General features: G+C 35.8%; 1 protein-coding gene across 1 annotated transcript in view; it reads left to right on the plus strand.

The window, feature by feature from the left end:
• Positions 1 to 491: 491 nt before the first annotated feature.
• LOC120429011 (uncharacterized) overlaps positions 492 to 25,850 on the plus strand; it is a 107,050-nt gene continuing 81,691 nt past the window's right edge. Inside the window, exon 1 of the mRNA XM_039594149.2 lies at positions 492 to 1,280. The gene's annotated coding sequence lies outside the window, so the exon portion shown is untranslated. The remainder of the gene's footprint in view (positions 1,281 to 25,850) is intronic.

A 25,850-nucleotide genomic window follows, 5' to 3' on the forward strand; every position in this document is an offset into this window, starting at 1 on the left:
GCATGTGTAGGGCACTATTCTAAACAACTTGTAGAAGGCATTTTGTCAAAATATTGATAGCGACTCAAAATTTATATCTTTGAACGAAAAATCATGACAATGATGTAAGTCTTCACGTTAACGATCACACTCTTATAGCAACACAATCGCGCAAGATCACTCATAAAACCAACGCCTCCATAAAACATGCTAAACTCTTTCAAATAAGCTGTCAAACACATCAAACACTCGTCTTCAATTAAAAGCACGGCCGCTATTACAAGCGCGCGCGCTTACCACTTCGACCCTTTGCCTCTTTCTCTTTTTTGTGTGAGTTGCTGAAACCTCTTTCTCTCGCGATCAAGTCGCGATCATCAATCTCTCTCTCTCTTCTGCAATCATTAGCAACAATTTCTCCGTTGCGAACGCGTCGCGTTGTTGCTAATGACAGCGGCTGATGACTCTCTCTTTTTTGCCGCATGCTCTTGCTCTCACTCTCTTCTTGTTGTTTGTTGAAAAATTTCACTGCTTTCTTCTCGTCTCGTCACATTGGCCTTGCGTTGGCTGAGTTGCGTTGCGTTTGGTGATCTTGGTCTTGGCCTGCTGTTCCACGTTCGCCAGGTTTATTTGGCTGGTGAAATCGATCGAAGAAGCACGCGCGCGCTCTCGCCCACGTTTTTCGTTCCGGGTTGTGTTTTAGTAGTCGGTCAACCGCGCGTTCCGGGCCATCTCTCCCTCTCTCCCTCTCTTGACATTTGGACGTTTGGAGATCCGCCGCGAACCTAAGGTTGCGTGTGTGTTGCGTGCGTGACTGTCACGTGTTTGTGTTAGTGGACCATTACCAACCCCATCAGGAGCCGGAAGTGACTACGTGACATTTGGCAACGGGATTAACTGTGATTGGCAGAGAAATCGTCTGATTAATTCTGATGGCTTTTAGTGACGTGTATTTGAGTGGATGCTGAGGTTATCATTGTGTTGTGGATGTTGGTGGTATTTGTGCTTGTTTTTGAAGAAATTCGGTGAAGAAATTTGCAGAAACGACGAGATTTGCATTGCAGGAGCCAGCTGCAGCTTGCCCACGGTTGAGTGTTCAACGTGAAAGGATTGGAGAGAAATCTTGACGAGCTGTGAAACGTTACGATTCGGATGATTGGTGTGTGAGTGTTTGCGCAGACAAAAGTGAATGTTGCAATTGGAAATCTCCGAATGAGTGGACGGATTTAGTCATCATTCAATAAATATTGTCTCAAAAGCAGTTTTGAAAGTGTATCAACGTTGCGAAATTAAAATCATCTTAGGTGAGTTAACTAATCCAGAAAATCGATTCAAATCACTCATTATGTTTTTTTAAGTTCCAAAATTAAATAACACATATTTTCTAAAGCTAGGCTCCGCTGATAAAAGACAAAAAGTAAAAAGAAATTAAACACATTGTTTTCATGATAATTTTAATGGAGCTACAAACTAATGATGCATGCAAATTCAAGTATTGGACTAACATTCCTACATTTGTTGAACTACAGACTTCTTGGGAAGGCGCCGGTGTTGACCCATAAAATATGGGTCTTCTGGAGTTGAGCAGTGAACAATAACTATTTTTGAGATTTCATGCATTTTTTTTAAATTTTCAAAAAAAAATCACAAATGCATTTTAACTTTTTGAATTCCTTTATGATATGCAAAATTTCAAGTAAATCATGTAATACGTCATTTTCGATTTGTGTTTTAGAGAATCGAAGTTTGTTATTATTCAAGCGTTTCAATAAAAATAGTTCTCTCTCAAGATTAAATCCAGGCTCACTTTACAAATAATTACATACAAATAGGCTCTGCGTGAGACACAGCTCTCTTTGAAATGTAAGTATAGCGCGTTAAAATGAAGGCTTGTGTTTTTGAATAATGTATTTTGGACATTTCTTTCAAAACAAACCAGCCAAAATCTATTTAAAAATCGAACTCTTATCCCTTTTTAAGATATTTGAGATTCAAAATAACGTCTTCAACATCGTTCTATGGCTGTAACATCGGTTTTACCGATTTTTATTCTTTTGGAACAGAAATGTGGATCATTTTTCGCAAACACACACGAAATCGGGAAATGTTGCCCGACCCCACTTTGATTTTCGAGAAATTTAGCTCTAAAAGGGAATTTTGGTCCCTGATTCGTGGCCCATTTTTCAATAACTCGTGACGGTGGCGTATTCCAAAACCGTGAAAGTCTGCAAATCACTTCAGAGTATTTTACTTCCCATAATAGCATAAATGTCCCATATACTTTTGAGTTATTGATGCAGTTTGGTTCAAAATCGTGTGCTCTTTCTAAAAAGCCCATGGGTAATTCTCCGCCTGCTCACACAGCAGTTGCCCCGACCCCTCTTCGATTTGCATGAAACTTTGTCCTAAGGGGTAACTTTTGTCCCTGATCACGAAACCGAGGTCCGTTTTTTGATATCTCGTGACGGAGGGGCGGTACGACCCCTTCAATTTTTGAACATGCGAAAAAAGAGGTGTTTTCAATAATTTGCAGCCTGAAACGGTGATGAGATAGAAATTTGGTGTCAAAGGGACTTTTATGTACAATTAGACGCCCGATTTGATGGCGTACTCAGATTTCCAAAAAAAACGTATTTTTCATCGAAACAAACACTAAAAAAGTTTTAAAAACTTTGCCATTTTTCGTTACTCAACTGTAAATCTTTTTGGAACATAATTTAAGGGAAATTTAATGTACTTTTCGAAGAATCTACATTGACCTAGAAGGTTCATTTTTTAATTTAGAACTATATTTTCATTTTAAAATTTCGTGTTTTTTAACTTTGCAGGGTAATTTTTTAGAGTGTAACAATGTTCTACAAAGTTGTTGAGCAGACAATTACAAAAAAAATTATATATAAACATAAGGGGTTATAAACATCACAAGTTATCGCAATTTTACGAAAAAAAAGTTTTGAAAAAATTACTCTTTGCGTTTCTCTTTGTTTCGTCGTCCGTGTCTGTCGCGGGTGACCGTGAACGGCCATGATCAACGACGACCAACTTTTTGAAAACTTTTTTTCGTGAAATCGCGATAACTCGTGATGTTTGTAAGCAAAACTCCTTATGTTTATAGATCATTTTTTTGTAATTGTCTGTTCTACAACTTTGTAGAACATTATTACACTCTAAAAAATAACCCTGCAATGTAAGAAAAACACGAAATTTTAAAATGAAAATTTTTGTTCTTAATGAAAAAATGACACTTCTGGATCAATATAGATTCGAAAAGTACATTAATTTTCCCATAAAATGACTTGTTCCAAAAATTTTGACAGTTGAGTTACGGAAAATGGCAGAGTTTTTTTTTCGATAAAAAATACGTTTTTTTTCGGAATTCTGAGCACGCCATCAAATCGAGCGTCTAATTTTACATAAAAGTCCCTTCGACACCGAATTTCTATCTTTTTTTTCGCATGTTCAAAAATTGAAGGGGTCGTACCGCCCCTCCGTCACGAGATATAAAAAAACGGAGCTCGGATTCGTGATCAGGGACAAAAGTGACCTCTTAGAACAAAGTTGCACGCAAATTGAAGAGGGGTCGCGGCAACTTTTTCCAATTTCGTGTGAGCTGATAGAGATTTACCTCTATAACATTCAGCGTTTTTGTCAGCTAGCTGTTTTTGCATATGGGACATTTATGCGATCATGGACAGTTTATGGGTCATACTAAAGCTCAACAATCAAAAATAAGGCATAGAAAAAATATATTTTTTCGTGATTTGATTAACCGAAGTTTCGATTATCCGAAGTGTAATTTTGCCAAGGCCTTCGGATAATCGAGTCTGGACTGTATTAGGTTTGTTCCTTTATTTTAGAAAAATCCCTACATTCATTTCTTTCATGTGTCAACAATGTCTTAACAAAATACTTAAAAAATGAAAGGGGTCGTACCGCCCCACCATCATAAGATATTGAAAAAATAATCTCGGATTCGTGATCAGAGGCCACCATTATGTCTAAGAGCCAGTAGCAAATGAGTGATAGCAGATGCTATCATTTGATGATCTCTGCACCAAAACTTCAGAGAGTACAGCGACCGTCACTATAGCTTTTGAGATCTCTTCTTGTGTCTCGCGATTCCCCTGGACTAAGCGCTCTCACCGCTGAGCCTCTCAATCTCTCCGAAAACTGCAATGAAACAACGCGAGACGGCGGTTAGGAGCCCACCACGCATGATGTCCCGATAAACTGCGCTTGCAAAATTGGTTTTGTGGCGGCTTTTGTGGTTAAACGCCGTTGCGGTTGGATGATCGTGAAAGCGGGGATGAAAGAGAAAAGGAAAATGTCAAACGCGAGTGTGTAAACACAAAAACGGGTTCGGCTATGTTCGGCGCTGAGAGTATCAATACGGAAAGTACACAGAAAAAAATGATGGTAATATTCATCAGGAAATGGTGACAGATTTTGTGGCAAAATAAATGATTAATTTTACTCCAGAAAATGATGAATTTTCATCAGTTTTTGATAAATATTCATCAGGTTCACATTTTGACACATTTTTTATGTAAAATTACTTAAAAAAAGAGGTAATATTCAACCTACCAAATTTTCAACATTCCAAAATTCAACTTTTTTTTTCTGTGTAGTTATAGTTGCTGAGAGCTGATAGTTTGATATTTTTACAACTCTGCTAGGAGCAAAGTTTCACGAAATTCTAAGAGGGGTCTGGGTCACGATTTGTGTGAGTTGGCGGAGAATGACCCATGTTAATTTATTGTGCACATTTCGCGTTAGTTTTTAATTAACTTTAACTTCCCATTTGCTGATCAAGCATTGCTGCCTCCGGCAAAGTTGCTCAAAACCACCCAAATGTTCATCGCTTTGCTTCGCATAGAGACGTTGGTTTTAGCGGATTGCAGACTGGATTTCGCCATGTATAAATGATGATTTTCTAAAGCAAGATGCCTAGGAATTGATAATCGGGATTTAACCCAATTCCACCTGAATTGGATCAGGAACAAGGGAAGGGAATTGGAAGACGGGGAGTGTTGATGCTCCACTTTTTTAAGGGGATAAGGGAAATCTCCACGGTATCCCCAAATAAGTTTCGCGTTCAGTTGAACGGGTTTTGGGAAGATATAAGGTCTAGGATACGCTCTAAGCAAACGTTGAGACCAACCTATTGTTCATTATACCACAGACAACAGACGTTTTGGCTCGATCACCACCTTGTGTAAAAGCTTGCAACGGTTTTATTAAGAATGGCAAGCCGTTTGTGGCGCTGCCGTCGCATAGGAGATTTGACATCTCTACCGCGCTGCTCTCAAGTTTAAACAACAACATTGAAAAGCACGTGGTTGGGCGCATTGTCATTCTCATCAAAATGTTCATGCCTCTTTTTCGTCGAGAAAATTGATGTGTAGACTAAAAATGGTTTTGAAATGTCGAAGGTAATTATTTTGATAATCGCTTCAGATAACTTGAAGTTAAATTCAGAGCAAAAAAGTCAATTTATAAAAAAAACTTAGCATCATAAAAATTATGTTGGTGAGAATCAGAATGCGGCTCCTGCAAAGGCTGCGGTGCACTGCAGTCTACATTCAGGCTTATTCTTGCAAGTGGCAATAGACTACGAGATGGCGTTAGTTTATCATCCGCCATGTTTTTACACACGATATTTAAATTATTTTGTTCTAGCTGCTACGTCTGTTGTCTGTGATTATACCAAAAGATGCCCCTTTTGACCCTGATCAACCCTTCAAAGGTCCACTGATCCCCAAAATATTGTTTTCCATGCTCCACCTTACATACTTCAAGAGTTTTTACCGAATTCGGTAAATTTCAGTTTACCGAACTGTTCAGCAGTTGAAAATTCGGTAAACTTTACAGAATTCTATAAAAAATCTAAGTGTGTATCTAAATTGGATTTTTGGTAAATGTAAAGCCTTTTGTGTTCTTCACAATCCATATTTCCCAGTATAGGTTAGAGACCTAACCTACTTCCCGCTCGTCATTTAAAGACGAAAAATCTGGTCCAACTCCGCACCCCCGTCCACCAAAACCTCCCCCATTAAGTACCCTCCGCCCAACGTCCTCGTTTATCGGTTTGACTTAATAACGATTTCGTGCTCCACATTTTTCTCATCAACACAGAAAACCGGCCTGCCCGAGCCCAGTCGAAACGGTCAACGACTTCCATTTTCACAACAATATTGTTAACCGAGAGTCTCCCCCTTAGCAGGTTTTCCCTGTGATATCGGAGGCCGGCGCAATTGCTACCAACTAAGCCGCTTCGTGGCAAGTGTTAGAAAAATCAAGGAAAATTCAATTTCCGCCGTTTCGTCGCCTTCATCGATCGGTCGGTTATAAACCGATACCAGGCGGGCGGGAAACGTGTTGAAATCGAAGATTTTCCCCCTTTCGGAGGGGTGTTAAGGCCTTTTCCGACGACGACGTTCGGTATTGTTGTTTGGAAAGAGGAGCTTTTTTCGCGTTCGACGAGAGATTGTGTTTGGTGAAAAGGCACCCTTGAGAGATAATCCGTGTACTATCTTTAGCCGCGTTGTTAGTAAATACAAAATATATCGAAGAAAACGGATCCATTCGAGCGCGAAACGCACTTTCGTGTGGTGTGGTTTCTATTAGTCTACATATGGACGGAAAGGAAACGTGTGATAAAAGCCATGTTCGGAAATCGGGATTGGACAGCTGGCAGAGTGCGAAGCTAGTTGAATGGTTCTGGTATTGACAGATTAATTGTTTTGGATTGATATATTTCGATCTAGCTATTGAGTTGATTTATTGATCGATGAGATCAATTAAGGCTAACCAAACCCCTGTGTAAAATGTTAAATGGAATGGAAATACCATTCGAACTTGATACGGTCAGTGAAAAACCTTTCCAACGAGTCCGAAACATTGAAGATCTGGCAATACTGTCTCAAGTTATGACCACTTAAGTGATATTTATGTACTTTCAGGCTTCAATCTCATCTAATTGTATGTAATATTTATGTATGTGATATTTATGTACTTTCAGGCTTCAATCTCATCTAAATGTATGTAAACGTTATCCGGATTCATCATCCAACCCATCGTTGGTTAGGTAATAGAAAGACATTTCCAACGATTCTAAAACATTGAAGATATGGCAATCCTTTCTCAAGTTATTATTTCTTATGTTATATTTAAGTTACTTTTTTACTCAGGATCTAAAAAATAGCTGAAATCAGTGTCAAAGCCACTCATATTACCCATTCTTGGTAAAGGAAAAGTGAGGAAGGCATCAACCACATAGGTGGATTAAGTCAGTTTTTCTCTAAACAACAATTTGATTTACAAATGCCACGATATCCCGAGATTGAATGGACCAAGTGGTTGCAATTTGAGGTGAAGACTTCGGTATGCATGACGAAACCCGATTTTTAAATTTTGATTCAGAAAAAATATAAAAATCTAAAACTGATAATTTTTTAACTTTAAAAAAACATAAAAATATTTCTAACTTTTTTAAATAAACTTTTTGAAAATCTGCCTTCGCCATGCACATGGGGTTGGTTTAACGAGTGTACATCAAAATTTGGAGTCGATTTGGTCAAAGCAGTGGTGAGATATCGTGCCACCCGTTTTTTTTTGATACTGCTTACTTAAAATAGCTACATCTCGGCAATGATACAATAAAATGTCTTCAAATTCGTTTTGTAAATAGTTAAAATGTATATTTTATTGCCCTGAAAATAAATTTAAAAACAAGTTTAAGTTTGTGCTCATACCAAACTTTGACATTTTTGTCGAATTACTTGTATGTAACCCCTTAACTGAACTGGTTTCTAGAATCAACTGACATTAAAGACAAAGACAAATTGTCTAAAAGAGCTAAAACATGTAGAAAAATATCTAGTGATGGTAAGAGAAGAATAATGTTCTAACTGAAATATTTCAAGAATCAACAAAAAAACAAAAAAAAACTCCCCTGTCTTTTTTACATTTTGAATATTGTAGACAAGGACTCCAGACACATAGATTTGTCTGTGTTTCACAGACATTTGAGATTGTGCCAGACATTTTTTGAGGTGCACAATCTTTTAAAAACACTTAATTCAATCAATATTTTGTAAAAATATCAGCCAAAATTTATATGTTTGTCTTCAAATGTTAAAAAATTCAATTTATGATAGATTCCCATGACTATAAATTGATATATTTGAATTTTAGACAAATGCACAGACATGCAAAGACTTTTTTACAGACATTTTAAAAAACCGTGTGGCATCCCTGATTGTAGAGCTTGTCAAAATGTCAATTCTATCAAAACATATGGACAGATAACGAATAAAAAATGCTCATTTTCAAATTAAGATAAAATGTGTCAAACAGAAAAGACCTCCGAAATATTTCCAGCAAATGTACTTTCAGATGCTTCCAATAGTGACGTATTTTGGATCTAACTTTCGTTAAAAAATACATAGTTTCATTGTTTTTGAGTTCTACAAATGTCTAGAAGACACCGACTCGCTACGTGATAAGCCTGAATTGATAAATCCAAAAAACTATTTTTTCATAAACTTTATTTATCCTTAATCACAAAAATGACTCTTAAAACAAAACCCCTGAAACTTTTCTGGAGAGACCAAAGCGCTATCTCGTCATCCCGCCATAGTAAAAATTCTGAACCACCCTAAAATTTTGACCACCCCAATGTCAACCATAACAAAAGATTATTTATCCCGAAGATACCAAAGCTCTAAATCTTAACGTAAAGCTGCTATAAAGTTTGTCTCGTTTGTCCTTTTCTGCATCGGGAAGTATCGCTCAATTTATCAGAAAACTTGATCTTAAAAAAAGTTTTTTTTTTATCGTTGTCTTATTTTTGGTTGTGGAGCTAAAGTATGACTTCTAAACTACTCTAAAGTGATTTAGATTGTTAAATTCAAGATGGTGGCCAAAATGGTTGTGATGAAATATTGAAAAAAGGGCATTAGTACAATTTTTCGTGACACAAAATCTGTCCGTGATTTAAAAAAGTAGATTTTAAAAAAAGTTCCCACGTAATTTATGGATGGTCCTAAACTTTAATTTTTTCAACGGATTTCCTGATTGATTTAGCGGGAAAGGGGGTAATATGCACCCCCTAAGGGAAAACTGTGATTTCTCAACCATTACAGCATTACTGTGGAAGAATTTTGTTCGATGTTCTAAAACAACTTTTATTCTTCGTCATCCATGTGAAAAAAGTCTTAAAAAACCTCAAAATTGATCGAAAATATCAAATTTCTAAAAACATTTTTGATTCATTTCAAACAACCATGCGGGGAAATATGCACCGCAACATTGGGGCATAATGCACTACAACAACGGGGCAAAATGCACCACAACATGGGGCAAAATGCACCGGGTAAAAGCAGTTTTCACTAGTCACCACTAGATGACACAGCGGTGCATTTTGCCCCAACCACGCTTTTTGCAGAAAATTTAATTTAAAATGCATTTTTTGATGTTTTTGGACTCATCTATCTACAGAATGATGAAGATTATGGCAAAAACTATATACCTCAGCACTTACAATATCAATAAATGCTTTTTATAATGTCCAAAAATCATAATGAAAGTTCAATGAAAAATAGATGAAAACACAACATTTTAATGTTTTGCAAATAACTTAAGCTGTTTTTATACTGCGATGCTCAATTTTTTCCAGCATGGTTTAGCGATGTTAAGCTTCCAATTTCTATGAATTTTTTCCCGGAAAATTCTTCCAAATACCGAGAAAACAGGGGTGCATTTTGCCCCGGGGGTGCAAATTACCCCCTCTCCCCCTAGTATCTTTGATTTTTTTTAATATTTAAAGGAATGGTTACAATCATTGCAAAATTTGGTCTTTTTTACAACTGATTTTTGATTTTCATAAAAAAAGATATGTGTTTGAGAACACTAAAAAGATAAGGACGTTTGTCATGTTTGTGAAATTATACTAATCCTATTTTTTTTTCTCAATTTTTAAACAATTATTATGAAACCATAGAGTTTCTACAATATTCATGAATTTTTAGAAGAACGCAGTTGTTTTTGTCAAAACATCAAAATGCCAGAAAAATAATTGAGTTTCTAAATATTATGCCCTTGCTGAAACAAATAAAACAAATCATCATTTTTTTTATTTGACTAATCACAAGATTTAATATAGATTTCTACTTTCCTCTATTCCTTTTCAAAAAGATTTTATTCAAAGAATGACAAAAATGAACGGATTTTTTCAGTTTTTATTGAATGTCTCAGGATTGAAATCGAAATTAAGGTATCATTGAAGGTCAAAAGGTGAGGCAGTGTGAGCTGCACAAAATGGCGTTCTTGTCTCAATTTGGCCCAAACTCGACATGCGACAAGCTAGCATGAACACGACGATTTAATGCTGGGTCGATATGTGAAGGTTGGTCTAGGAGGTTTAAAGTTACTATTGAAAAACCCAATGTTTTAAAAAAAGAATTATGTAACCTGAAGACGCATCGAATGACGCTGATCCGATAAATTCGAGTGACAACAAATAGTCTTCGTAGGGGGAGATGGGGTAATATGCACCCCCGGGGCAAAATGCACCCCCTGCTTTTCTCGGTATTTGGAAGAATTTTCCGGGGAAAAACTCAAAGAAATTGGAAGCTTAACATTGCTAAACCATGCTGGAAAAATTTGAGCATCGTAGTATAAAAACAGCTTAAGTTATTTGCAAAACTTTAAAATGATGTGTTTTCATCTAATTTTCATTGAACTTTCATTATGATTTTTGGACAATATAAAAAGCATTTATTGTTATTGTAAGTATTAAGGTATATAGTTTTTGCCATAATCTTCACTTTTCTGTAGATAGATGAGTCCAAACACATAAAAAAATGCATTTTTAATTAAATTTTCTGCAAAAAGCGTGGTCGGGGCAAAATGCACCGCTGTGAAGCTCCTTTGTAAAAACAGCGGTGTCATCTAGTGGTGACTAGTGAAAACTGCTTTTACCCGGTGCATTTTGCCCCATGTTGTGGTGCTTTTTGCCCCGTTGTTGTAGTGCATTTTGCCCCATTGTTGCGGTGCATATTGCCCCGCATGGTTGTTTGAAATGAATCAAAAATGTTTTTAGAAATTTGATATTTTCGAACAATTTTGAGGTTTTTTTAAGACTTTCTTCACATGGATGACGAAGAATAATAGTTGTTTTAGAACATCGAACAAAATTCTTCCACAGTAATGCTGTTATGGTTGAGAAATCACAGTTTTCCCTTAGGGGGTGCATATTACCCCCTCTCCCCCTACATCCTTTCACCCACACATTGCCTTAGAGTCGACAAGTACACGTTCATTTTTTGAGTTATTTTATAAAATAATTCGAACGAGGCTTTGTCTTCGCTATGTATTTTCAACTGTTAAAATTTGGATCTGCTAAAATGTAACTAGTTTGAGGTTATTTTTAGCATAATTAAATTTATTTATTTTTTCTTGCAAAAACATGTTTTACCTCTTAAAAGGAAAAGTTACTTGAATAAATTCAACAAAGAATGATTGATGAAACGCTCCTCTTCCAGCAACAGCTGTTAATACAGTTTGACAGCTTCTGCCAGCGAAGCCCTTCAGATTTGTGCTAAATTAAATTATTCAAACGGAAGCCGATCAAGGGGCGCGGCTCCGGCTGCTGCCCCAAAAACGTCAATTAACATTCAATAAAAAGAACTGTCCATCGTGCTCCCTTTTCTTCTTCTTCTTCGAATTTGTACTCCAACGAAAACGTAAGCATGAATCATCTCCGAATGGAAAAAACGCCTTCATTACGCACGAACCTTTATGCTTCAAACCGTTGTTTCTACCAGAATCCTTCTCCCCCTTCCAAGGCCCCTTCAGCATTTGTCCACATTTTTGTCCCTCGCTCGCAAGATTCCCCTGTCAGCTCCAATTACGGGGCACCCGTCTCCGGTTCCTACCGTATTTGTAAAAAGAGTACAAAGAGAGGCCACGCAACCTTCAACCCCCACCCCTTAAAAAAAAGTACGTACGAATATTTCCAACTCCGCTAAACCTGAGCCACGTGGCCAGAGGTCGTTTTCGAGGGACCATTACCCTGGCCCGAGGTGTTGTTCGCCGGTCATAGCCATACCTAAATTTTTAAAGATCTTTTTCACTCATCCGAGAGCACTCGGCGAGCCGGACCAAGTCTGCACTGCTCGGGGGAAGAAAAGTCCGGTTTTGATTCGTTTTGATTAGGGTAAACTCTGTGATTTTTTTTTTTGTTTTTCCAGCTGATGTCAAAATTTTCCTTCCGACTTTTTGGAGAGAGTTTTTTTTTTTTTTTTTTGTGGTGAGGATAAGATCTATTCTTGTGTTCTGCTGTTGTTCAAGCGCGCACGGTGGGAGGTGCTCTGACATTTTCGCTAAGCTGGGTTTAATGAAAGCTCTCAGGTTGAATCGCGAAATAATGAGAATATCATTGCGATGGCTTTTTTGGTGGGTATTGAAGGAGTAAGCAGAAAGTACAATGGTATTACTTTTTGTCGACTCGACTTGTTTCGAACATGTTGTTGACGAGGCGTTTTGTGTAAATTAAAGGATAAGATTTTCTTTTTCGGCTGCTTTGGGTCATGTTTGTATCATCCTTACAGAGTTACAATTATTTATTTATTTTTCACCTGAAAATAAAAAGTATTTGTTCATTAACAAATGAGTGCAGAATGTGAGTGGAAGATGAAAATTGCAAAGAAAAATAAAACAAAATCTGATATGCTCTTCCATTGATCTACAATTGTTTGTCCACTTATGAAATTGAAACAATCACTAGCTTAAGGTGAAACAGAGTGGCAGCGCCACATTGACCATACGACTCGAGTTTTTGGTAGGATTTTGGAACCTTTAAGGAAAACGTCGGAACATACTAAATTCTGTTTTTTTTTGCAGTAGTTAAATAGGTCGATAGCAAGCAATTTGTCGAATTCAGAAATTATTCTCTACCAACTCACACGAAATCGGGAAAAGATGCCCCGACCCCTCTTCGATTTGCGTGAAACTTTGTCCTTAGGGGTAACTTTTGTCCCTGATCACGAATCCGAGGTCCGTTTTTTGATATCTCGTGACGGAGGGGCGGTACGACCCCTTCCATTTTTGAACATGCGAAAAAAGAGGTGTTTTTCAATCATTTACAGCCTGAATCGGTGATGAGATAGAAATTTGGTGTCAAAGGAACTTTTATGTAAAATTAGACGCCCGATTTGATGGCGTACTCAGAATTCCAAAAAAAACGTTTTTTTCATCGAAAAAACAAACACTAAAAAAGTTTTAAAAATTCTCCCATTTTCCATTACTCGACTGTAAAAAATTTTGGAACATGTCATTTTATGGGAAATTTAATGTACTTTTCGAATCTACATTGACCTAGGAGGGTCATTTTTTCATTTAGAACAAAATTTTTCATTTTAAAATTTCGTGTTTTTTTCTAAATTTGCAGGGTTATTTTTTAGAGTGTAATGATCTACAAAGTTGTAGAGCAGACAATTACAAAAATTTTGATATATAAACATAAGGGGTTTGCTTATAAACATCACGAGTTATCGCGATTTACGAAAACAAGTTTTGAAAAAGTTACTTTTTGCGTTTCTCTTTGTTTCGTCGTCCGTGTGTGTCGCTGGTGACCATGAACGGGCATGATCGACGACGACCAACTTTTTCAAAACTTTTTTTCGTAAAATCGCGATAACTCGTGATGTTTATAAGCAAACCCCTTATGTCTACATATCAAAATTTTTGTAATTGTCTGCTCTACAACTTTGTAGAACATTGTTACAATCTAAAAAATAATCCTGCAAAAAAACACGCAATTTTAAAATGAAAAATTTTGTTCTTAATGAAAAAATGACCCTTCTTGGTCAATGTAGATTCCAAAAGAACATTAAATTTCCCATAAAATGACACGTTCCAAAATTTTGTACAGTCGAGTAACGGAAAATGGGTGAATTTTTAAAACTTTTTTAGTGTTTTTTTTCGATGAAAAAAACGTTTTTTCGGAATTCTGAGTACGCCATCAAATCGGGCGTCTAATTTTACATAAAAGTCCCTTTGACACCAAATTTCTATCTCTAAACCGTTTCCGAATGCAAATGATTGAAAAACACCTCTTTTTTCGCATGTTCAAAAATGAAAGGGGTCGTACCGTCCCTCCGTCACGATATATCAAATAACGGACCTCAGATTCGTGATCAGGGACAAAAGTTACCCCTAAGGACAAAGTTTCACGCAAATCGAAGAGGGGTCAGGGCAACTGCTGTGTGAGTTGGCGGAGAATTACCCAAATTGATTTAAGTTGAATAGAATCCAAATACTGGCGTCTCGTTTCACCTTAAAAGATACAAGAACGTTAATTATATAGCATTTGAAACCAATTTTACAAAAGCTATTCCGATTCAATAAGTATTTCTTAAGGGGTTGTTTGCAAGCTTGATTTAAAAGCTGAGTTAAAGAAAGTTCTACCAAAGCTAATGCAAGGCTTCAAGCAAATAGGGGAAATTCGCGTATGTTTGGCAGGTTTAGCACTCGCTCCTAACTTCATCCAATTTGCTGATTTGCGCTATTTAAACAACTAAATTTGCAAAACTTTTGATAGAAACTTGCTTGCTCATTTAATATTGAGCTATTTATCACTCGATTTCAGTTGAAATCGCTTTTAATTAGCTTCAATTGAATGTCAAAGTTCTGACCTGCCAACATTAGAGGCACGCTGAAATTAGATGCTGTAACTTTTGTTTTCTTTTTTTAAGTTTTAAGTTTTTCTTCGATTTTTGTGAAATTTTGTTCTAATGAGTGATTTTTGTCCCTGATCACGAATCTGAGGTCATTTTTATAAATCTCGTGACGGAGGGTCGGCACGACCCCTTTCACTATGGAACATGCGAAAAAGACTTGTTTTTAAAATAATTTGAATCCTGAAATGGCGATGATACGGACATTTGGTGACACAGACCCAATTTGATGGCGTACTCACAATTCAGAAAAATATTATTTTTGTGATTTGTAAGAATTAATGAAGTTAGTAATTTATTTTTTTCCCTATCATCATTTTGATAAACAAAAATTAAGGAGAGAGTCCGAGAGCATAATTTAGCTGAAAACTATAGCATTTATAAAGCTTTCTAGGCCCAGTGGAAAAAAAAAATAATTTAACCCAAAAATGACGAACTTCTCGTCACAGTGCCCCGATGCAAACAATGATCGAGCTCGAGCTGTCAAAGCCCTGTGAAATATGTTGGCTGATATATCGGGCGATCAGTAAAAAAAAAACCAGCTAGAAGTCGCCTGACAAAAAACTTTTGCTAGAAAGAGAGAGCAGATCTGATGCAAACAAACTACCAACAGCCATGCAAGCATACTTTGAATGTGTTGATAAATTTCTGAAAAGAAAGCCTTATTGATTATGAATTAAATCTTAATTATTATAAAAAGAAAACATTATCTGACCGTTTTGATTGTCTGGCATAATGGCTAATGTGAACTTGAGTTTTTTTGTTTCAATTTAAAATTATTTAATTTTGAATTGCAAAATTTACAGATGTTTCACAATAACTAGTTTTCAAAAACTGTAAAATAAAAAAAAATAGTTACGCCCAAAATCTGTTAGTATGAATCCAAGAATTTCATCCAAATGAAAAACTACAAAGAAAAATATATTTTCACTTGCAATTTCATTGATATTGAATTTAAATAAAAATCTTTTCGAGCGAATAAAGATTGCCTGAAGAAAGGATTTCTGGGCAATGCTTGAAAAGGGATCTGTCACTGAATGGGACTGCTCGATATTTGATAGAACTTTCTGTCAGCGATCAATTCCGAAGGCGAAATCTGATCGCTGACACACAGCGCCCATCAAGATTGCCAATGCTTGCCATGACGTCGTTGAACGTAAACACAAAGACGAAACGAACGAAAAATGAGCACCACTCAAGCAGCAGCCCGAACGAGACAACGTGCTCTTTCTCTTTCTCTCGTTTTCCGTCTCACTCTTGCTTGTGTTTGCTGCGTGATGACAGAAGTCATTTGAAAGCGATCATTAGTGAGATGACTTACTTAAAAACAAAACTTACTTAATCCACTTATGTGGTTGGTGCCTTTTTCCCTCCTTAGAAGATAATAATTGACATCTAGCATCAAACATGTTTTTTGGTAACCAACTAATACCAAAAGATCCGGCTTCGAAAAAGCACAAAAACGACACTTAAATGGCCATAAATTGAGACAGGGTTGCCAGATCTTCAATGTTTTGGACTCGTATGAAAGGTCTTTTGATTACCTGTCCACACAAGTTTTTAAACCACCTAGTTTTATGGAGGTTTCATGGCTTTCAACAAGGTTTTATGAAAGTTTTAAGAGAGTCTTGAAAACCCGATGGCAATGTCATGCTAATCGGTTTTACCGCATGCTTCTTTAAAACCAAGGGTGTTGTAGCTTACTTAAAACCATAAGCTCCTAAAAAGGCATTTATCGAGGCCAAATATAAATGCATAAATATGGAGCTAAACGCGTGGTCTGATTTCATGTAATTGACCGCCATCCACACAGCTAAAAATGTAGTAATCCAGCTGCGTGTAAAAAGCCTGGGTGTAAAATAAATATTGCACTATTTCATGCAATTCTATGTTATTTTACACCCCGAAATATGTAGCCCATCAGTATGGGAAACCTACTTAACCGAAATGTCAAACTCATATATGCGTTTATCCCTACGGCTTTTCATCGGTCTGATGGCCGAGTGGGCTAAGGCGCCAGTCCTTACTGTTGGTGCTAGGTTTAAATCCCGTCGGTTGCAACTTTTTTTTTGTGTTTGCAAAAACTGTACATGCAGTGTGTAATATTAAGTGTTTATTTTGACGAAGGTGATGTGCATGCTTTTGCATGCGATTTTACCATCGGATTTTTTGCTGTGCAGGTAGAAAAAAAAGAAAAAGCAAAAATTTTGATTTTAATTGATGAAAAAACTTATTTTTGCTGAATAATTAGCATAGTCATTGCAGTTCAAAAATAATTTTAATATTTTTGTCAAAGAACTACAATAGAATATTTTTTTTTTCATAAAAAAACTATAATTACAAAAGAATTATTTTTAATGAAGCAAGTTGATTTTTTCGGCTCTATCTCCCTCACATTTATCGATAAAATATCAACTGCAGCTGAAATTGAGCCACCGATTGCGAGAAATATGCTTTCAAATTATTTTAATTGCCTCCAATATCTATTATTACATTATGGCCATTTTTGCAAGCCATCTCTTATATCATTTGACAAGACAAGGCTCATTTTTTGCCAGAATCAAACCTGTTTGACATAAGACGTTTGAAGACGTATGAAATGTCATTTTCCATAACCCCTGACTAGGTTTTAACAAAGCTTTATTAAGGGTGTGAGGAGGTTGTTAAGATTCAGTTGTAAAGCCTAGAACTCTTATGAAAGTTTTATCAATAGGCCGTAACAATGTTTTGTTGAGATCCTTTTGGGTTTTAAGAGGGGTTTACCGATTCGCTTTGAAAAAAAAAAACGAAACTTTATTTTACAAATAGTTCCATAACCCTGGAATTGAAATGAAGGCTTTGCTCTTTGATAACCTTTAAAAACATCAATGAGCTGAACAGCATGCAAATCAACACTTTTTTCACTTTCCTCAAGATTACTATCCCATACAATGGGTAAACGCCACATTTGACCCAAGCACACCTCAAAGGGTCAACCAATTTCTAAACAAACTTCACACCTCGCGGGGCCAAAGCCAAGGTCCATTCATCCATCGTACGTGCAGCGTTTCAGCGATGCCAGCACCTGCAGCTCCCAGATGCTGCTGCGCTGCACCGGGCAAAGAAGAATGCAGTCGATAAATTTCATTTTCATCTCTGGCAGTCCAGCCTCGACTAGTTATGGTGAGGAATTGCCCAGGTTGAAATGGAAAGTCCTCCTCGAAGGCAACTATTACAACTCGGTCTCGGAGGTCATCATCCGCTCCAGTGCCCCATCGGCATGCTTCTTCTCCCGGCATTGCCCAGTACCACGCGCTACAGATGTTTAGGATGCCGTAAAAGGTAAACGCCTCAGAAGTGCGCATTAAAAACGCGTTTTAATTCGTGTGGCATCTTCACCGGGGCGGCAGAAACAAGAAGATCGGCCATAATCAGCGAGCGGTGCCCCTGAAACCGGTTCCGAACCAGATGAGGGAGCATCATCGCCGTCATCCGGTGGGTGTAGCGAGATTGTAGTGGTGGTGAGGTGGCGGAGATGCTCAGGGTGGCATAAACTTTCTTTTGTAACAGGTTTCTCTTCCTCTCCTCGCGTGAGCTTACCACATGGCTCGTTCCTCTCTGTAGTACCTTCCAAAGACCTTCGAATGCTTGTTGGACCATGTTGCGCGGTGTGTTTTATCTTGACTAATTGAAAAAAAAAACCCTTTAAACTTCAGATAATTGAACTTTGTAAAATCTTGTGGGGTGTAAGCACAGGGAAACCAGCTGCCCTAGTTAGTAGCAACCTGCGCTAACTAACATTCCCGTCCCTTAAAATCGAGATCTACAAACTGACATGGCGGGCGCCGTTGGTGGCCAATGACTGTTACCTATTCGCAACTGATCAAGTTTTAGCAATCATGGTGTTTTATCTTTTCAGCACATTCATACATGCTGTTGATAAGGGAAACGCCTTATGATCAGTAGTGCTGAAAGGATATTACGGTTCTGTTCAGCAACGGAGGGGAACATTGGGTAGACCACCCTCATGCTGCTCATGCTCAGTTTTTCATGTAAAATCAAATTTGTAGTGCGTCCATCCCGGGATTTTTCCAAAACCAGGAATTCCTGAACCCCGGGATTTTTTATATTTTATCCCGGGAATTCCCGAAATTGAAAAAAAAATCAAATGTTGGCCTGGAAATTCAGATTTGGGTGTGGAAATAGATGAACAATTGAATACTAAGTAATCGATAAGAATTTTACATTATCAAAATTTATATTCGGCATATATCAGCATTCATTTGGCTTATTAAGGAAAATTGTTGAAATTTTAGAGTACAGATCCGAAAAATGCCTAGCGTTTTAAATATTTTCTATTTAAATTTTATTTATTTTTAAATAAAGACTTGGTATTATATTTACGTATATTACTGACTTTAAACTGTAAAAACAAATCTTTTTTTTTCCTAACACCAGCATCTGGAGATTTTTTTTTGCATAATGTTCTGATTGTTTTGATTGATTTCGGTATTAACATGGACAGAACAAAACAATGAGTACACCGATTTTCAAATTGCTCTAAAATCTCCAGTTGGCGGTAGTGACTTAAAGATAATTTTAAAAATATATTTTTGTATAAAACATAAAAATTCTAAACATATCCAATACATTGTCACATAACATTGTCTGGAATAATTTCATTTGTTTTCGCTGCTTGTTTTTTTTTTCAGACAGTTTCAAAGAAATTTTATAAGCTGTTGTAGTCATGATAAAAAATAAATAAAAGAAATATATTAATAAGAAACTTATTAAACTTTTAAAAACATTGGATAAAAAATGCGTTTCATTTAAATCCAACGCACATCAAAGAACAAAAAAACTATTCTGAATGTATTTTAAACTATCTAAAAACTGCTGTCCTTGTTTAGATTACAGTGTTGATCACGAATCCGAGGTCCGTTTTTTGATATCTCGTGAAGGAGGGGTGGTACGACCCCTTTCATTTTTGAACATGCGAAAAAGAGGTGTTTTTCAATAATTTGCAGCCTGAAAAGGTGATGTGATAGAGCAATTCCATGCCAAATCGGGAATCGGTTGTACTCGACCCTCTCCGATTTCAATGAAACTTTGCAGACATGTTATCCTACGCTTATATAAGCCATTTTTGTGTATATGGAGCCAGTTCCACTCGATAATGACATTTGAGAAGGGCGTAAGTGTTTTAAATATTTTTGTAATTTCGGAATTTAAAAATTTCTGTATCTCGAAGCCGTTGCATCGTATCTAAAAGTGGTCAGAGACAAACTTGTAGGAAATTTGACGGGCTTTCCGAAAAAAATACACTGAAAGAAAAAAACACTCTACTTTTACGAGATTTTTCGATTTTTAAGTTTAAAAGTCAAATTTGAGGGGGAGCCCACGATTTTTTTTCGTTCAAAATTTTTGTGAAGATAGCCTAAAATGTTACAAAAAGACTCAAGAAAAATGCAGGATGGAGCAACTCACCTAAAAAAATACAAAAATCATTTACTGAAACGGTTTTTTTGAAAAGTGCTCTAAACGTCAAAATTTTCACAAACCGATAGTGGGAATCGATTTTACAGACAATTTTACATAAAAGTCTCCATATTGACTACTGTCCTAAGTCCAATCCTTGTGAAGTTACAGCGGTTTTAAAAATAAAAATGTTGAAAAAATAGTTTTTTTCATGGTTTTTTGCAATTTCTATATGACAGACTTGATTTTTCAGTCTCGAAAATATTTTTACCGGAAAGCTCGTCCAATTTCCCATAAGTTTGTCTTTGACCACATTTCAATTGGATGTATGGGCTTACAGATATAAGCTAATTACATTGCTCATAACTGAAAACATAATATTTTTTCAGTGTAGTTTAGTAACCTGGATAGTAAATTAGCTTAAATCATCAAAAAAATGAGTAATTTTGAAAAGTGGTCAAAGACAATCTTATGGGAAATTGGACGAGCTTTTCGGTAAAAATATTTACGAGACTGAAAAATCAAGTCTGTCGTATAGAAATTGCAAAAAACCATGAAAAAAACTATTTTTTCAACATTTTTATTTTTAAAACCGCTGTAACTTCACAAGGATTGGACTTAGGACAGTAGTCAATATGGAGACTTTTATGTAAAATTGTCTGTAAAATCGATTCCCACTATCGGTTCGTGAAAATTTTGACGTTTAGAGCACTTTTCAAAAAAACCGTTTCAGTAAATGATTTTTGTATTTTTTTAGGTGAGTTGCTCCATCCTGCATTTTTCTTGAGTCTTTTTGTAGCATTTTAGGCTATCTTCACAAAAATTTTGAACGAAAAAAAATCGTGGGCTCCCCCTCAAATTTGACTTTTAAACTTAAAAATCGAAAAATCTCGTAAAAGTAGAGTGTTTTTTTCTTTCAGTGTATTTTTTTCGGAAAGCCCGTCAAATTTCCTACAAGTTTGTCTCTGACCACTTTTTAATACGATGCAACGGCTTCGAGATACAGAAATTTTTAAATTCCGAATTACAAAAATATTTAAAACACTTACGCCCTTCTCAAATGTCATTATCGAGTGGAACTGGCTCCATATACACAAAAATGGCTTATATAAGCGTAGGATAACATGTCTGCAAAGTTTCATTGAAATCGGAGAGAGTCGAGAAAAAAGTACTTGAAAAATTCCTGTTTTGGGCTGGAATTGCTCATAAATTTGGTGTCAAAGAGACATTGATGTAAAATTGGACGCCCGATTTGATGGCGTACTCAGAATTCCGGAAAAACGTATTTTTCATCGAAAAAAACACAAAAAAAAGTTTTAAAAACTCTGCCATTTTCCGTTACTTGACTGTAAATTTTTTTGGAACATGTCATTTTATGGAAAATTGAATGTACTTTGACCCAGAAGGGTCATATTTTCATTTAGAACAAAATTTTTCATTTTAAAATTTCGTGTTTTTTCTAAAATTTCAGGGATATTTTTTAGAGTGTAACAATGTTCTACAAAGTTGTAGAGCAGACAATTACAAAAAATTTGATATCTAAACATAAGGGATTTGCTTACAAACATCATGAGTTATAGCGATTTTACGAAAAAAAAAAATTTAAAAAGTTTCTTTTTGCGTTTCTCTTTGTTTCGTCGTCCGTGTCTGTCGCGGATGACCATGAACGGCCATGATTAACGACCAACCTATTCAAAAAAAAATCGTAAGATCACGATAACTCGTAATGTTTGTAAGAAAACTCCTTATGTTTACATGTAGATTTTTTTTAATTGATTGCTCTACAACTTTGTTAGAAAAAACCTGAAATTTTAATATGATAATTTTTGTTCTAAATGAAAAAAATTACCTTCTAGGTTGATGTAGATTCCAAAAATTACATTAAATTTCCTTTAAAATGTTCAATAGTTTTTTACAGTTGAGTAACGGAAAATGGCAGAGCTTTTAAAACTGTGAAGTGTTTTTTTCGATGAGAAATACAATTTTTCGGAATTATGAGCACGCCATCAAATCGGGCGTCCAATTTTACATCAATGTCTCTTTGACACCAAATTTATATCTCATCACTTTTTCAGGCTGCAAACTATTGAAAAACATGTCTTTTTTCGCATGCTCAAAAATGAAAGGGGTCGTACCGCCCTTCCGTCACGAGGTATCAAAAAACGGACCCCGGATTCTTGATCAGGGACAATAGTTACCCCTTCGAATAAGGTTTCACGCAAATCGAAGAGGGGTCGGGGCAAATGCTGTGTGAGTTGGCGGAGAATTACCCACCTAAAAATATTTTTTTTAAATGTGAACCTGATAAATATTTACCAGAAACTGATGATAATTCATCATTTTCTTATGTAATATTACATTTTTTTCCTGATAAATATTACCATAATTTTTTTTAGTGTTATGCCCTTTGCCACCCAAACCATACCGTATAAAATGGAAAGTCACCTATTTTTATCAGTCCCATAAATAAACTCATAATTAACTACATCAAAGCCTGATTAAGGTGTACCCAGCACATGAATATTCAAAACACCCAATCACCACAGGGAAACGCCCAACACTGTGATCTGATGTCCAAGCAGGCTGCTTTTCCCCTCGGAGGGCCGGTTGAGGAAGTCCATTTTACGACTATTAGCGCGACTGACCGCGATGCACTGTTCATGCACCACTGGCCAAACAAACATATCCCCCCCAACCCCCCTCCTCCTCCTCTCCCTAACTAAATGGCAGGGGGGAGGGGGAAGTGCATTAGAGACACAGTGACTGAGTTTTCCAGTTTGTTGGACTCAACGAAGCAGTCAAGCTGTGGAAGAGTGTCTCGTAGGGTGGACCTTGAGGAAGCACTGGGGGATGACTTTTCTCGTGAGAGTAGCCTCAACTTGCTGAGGGGGAGCTCTTTGTAACACGGTGGGGTTATTTATAACGAAAAACATTGCCAACCCCTTAACATGTTTTCAAAAAGGAACCATAAATCAGATAACTGGTTTGAGTTTAAAAAAATATAAATATGACATTCAATTTATGACAATGCAAAAATATTTGAAAACCGTTTTCGGCACAACCATTGCGTCTTTCAATAGCTACTCGCCTTTAAAACGAAAACAAACCTTGAACGGAATTTCTGATCCATTCATCCAGTTTTTAGCAAAAGTTAAGTAATTCATAAGGAAATTTTGGAAGAATTGAGGAAAAAAACTGGTAGAATCTAAAAAAAAAAAAAATTTGAAATTTTGAAGATTTTTGAAAACAACAAAATGCAACGGCTCTACTTGAAAACGACGAAATTATAAAAAATAAAATAAAAGAAAATTGATAAGTTTTGGTTCATATTTTTTTCAATTTAGGCCGATGCTAATATTTTCAAAAGTTTTTGTCCCTCGGCTCTGGCTGGGGTGAGGGTGGGGGGCAAAAAAATAAAAAAATATAAATATTGAAATAACAAGCCATAGTTTCAAAGTTTACATGGAAAAAGTGTTTTGAAATGCATTTTATATTAGTACAGTTGTTTTGCATTCATTAGTTTTAAACAATGTAAGATTTGACGAAAACAAAACTTTTAGCGAAAAAAATAATTTGCGATAATAAACATCGAAAATTTATAAAAATTCTAAAGATATTTCAATCAACACAAAATTGCTAAAAATGATTCTAAACGCAGGAGAATGCATTTTAAATTGATTTCAGCTGATTGCACTTAAATTTCCATAAAAGAATTGAAGTTTCTTGAAAAAATATTTTTTTTGCCCCTTGATTTTTCGGGCCAACTTTGAAGGGGGGGGGGAGACAAAAACTTAAATATTCAATTCAATTTGTTTTTATTAGTAAATAATCAATTCACAATTTCGTAATTCTTATAACCTTATAGAGTTTTGGAGTACCTTTCAACTATGATTTGTACTATAGTTCATTTTGATGCAATTGGATATTCTAGCAATGGATTTGCCAAGAGAAGGAAAAATTATTTAAAAAAAAAAACCTTCGAAATTTGCTAAGGAAAAGGATAGAAATAGAAAAGCTTAAAACTAGATCACAGAATGTTTTGTCTTTTGACGTCAAAAAAACTTCGATGCACAAGACAGCTTATCCGTTGTAGATATACTTCATCATAAGCTAACTCAGAGCTTGGAATTGTTCTGCCTTGTTCCGGCAGGCATGAAAGCGCGTGAGCATCTCTCCAGCAAGAGCGAAAAACTCGGGAAGCGAAAACTTTAAATAAAATTTGTACCAGCTTATTTTGTTTGACTAAATCAGGGGTGACCAAAGTATGGCCCGCGGGCCAAACGTGGCCCGCGAGGTGATTTTTTGTGGCCCGTGAACCTATTTTGAATGATCATGTAAAATGGCCCGTAATGTAATTTTATGGATTTTATACTTTTTTTTTTCAAAATTTATTTCAAACTTCTTTATTCTAATCTTTTTTATATTTTTGCAACCGTTGTAATGAACTTGAATTTGGATGTTATGTTTGAAATATGAAGGAGCACCTTAGGGTCGCTACAATAAAAAACTAATGATTTATCAATATTGTGATCCCCATCTTAGGACACAAATACTTTGTTCAAAAATCACGCAATTTCACACGTTTCAATGTGATGAGAGTGAAACTAGTAAATATCATCAAAACTTTCATCAAACATTTTTGGAAATATTTATAAAACGTTAAAATTTGAAATCTGTAATAACTGCAAAAATATAAGTATTCTATATTCATTTCAAAGTCATAATGACCCTTTTATGAATTGACCCTCAAACTTACTTTGCACTTAGAACCTTCCTTCGGGATTCGAACTCATGACAGTTAGGTAACGAATCTGATTGACTACCATTTGATTCAGGTAGACAAAATGTTGAAATCGGTTGATCAAGGCTGTTGCAAATATTTCACGAAGCTTTTGACGACCAACCCTCCTCTCCCCTATTATTAAAACATAGGTAAAAAAAACCAGGAGCAAAAATATTTTTTCGAAAAACATTAAATCAATGGAAATTTAAGTGCAATCAGCTGATTTCAAATAATTATGCGTTCCTCTGCATTTAGAATCATTTGGCATGTTCCGGTTTAGTAACACTAATTTGAATTTTTGATAAAAAAAAATGTTTTTTTTTTCGCTAAAATGTTTTTTTTTTTCGCCGAATCTTAATTTATTGAAAATAATTATTGCAGTTTAACTTTACGCGTGTTTATAACATCTTCTATCATTTTTTCTTTTTCATTTAAATGTTGAAATTCTAGCTCTCAAAATTTTTTATTGGTCACGCTTAATTTAAAGATAAAATTACGCCACTACATAAATTTTACAGTTGACATGTCACAATTTGCTAAAGTATATTCGGCAAAAAACTTTTTTCAAATACCTGAAACAATAAAATAAACAATACAGATAGAAAACTGTCATTTTGCATTTTCTATTATTTTTAACGAAGGACTTCAAAAATTGAAAGAAATTCAACTTATAGATGTATTTTTCAGTTTTTTAACTAAATAACATAATTTATTTGTTTAAATAACCTATTTTGTAAATTTGGCCCGCAAGCTCATTTGAGTTTTGAATTTGGCCCGGTCTCCAAAAATTTTGAGCAGCCCTGGACTAAATTTTCATTTTTTCTGAGGTTCAGGAAATTTTTGGGAATTAAATTTTAGTGATAAAAAGTCAAATGAAATTTGTGTTTTTTCCC

Source organism: Culex pipiens, chromosome 1 (assembly GCF_016801865.2).
Source record: "Culex pipiens pallens isolate TS chromosome 1, TS_CPP_V2, whole genome shotgun sequence".
Taxonomy (NCBI): domain Eukaryota; kingdom Metazoa; phylum Arthropoda; class Insecta; order Diptera; family Culicidae; genus Culex; species Culex pipiens.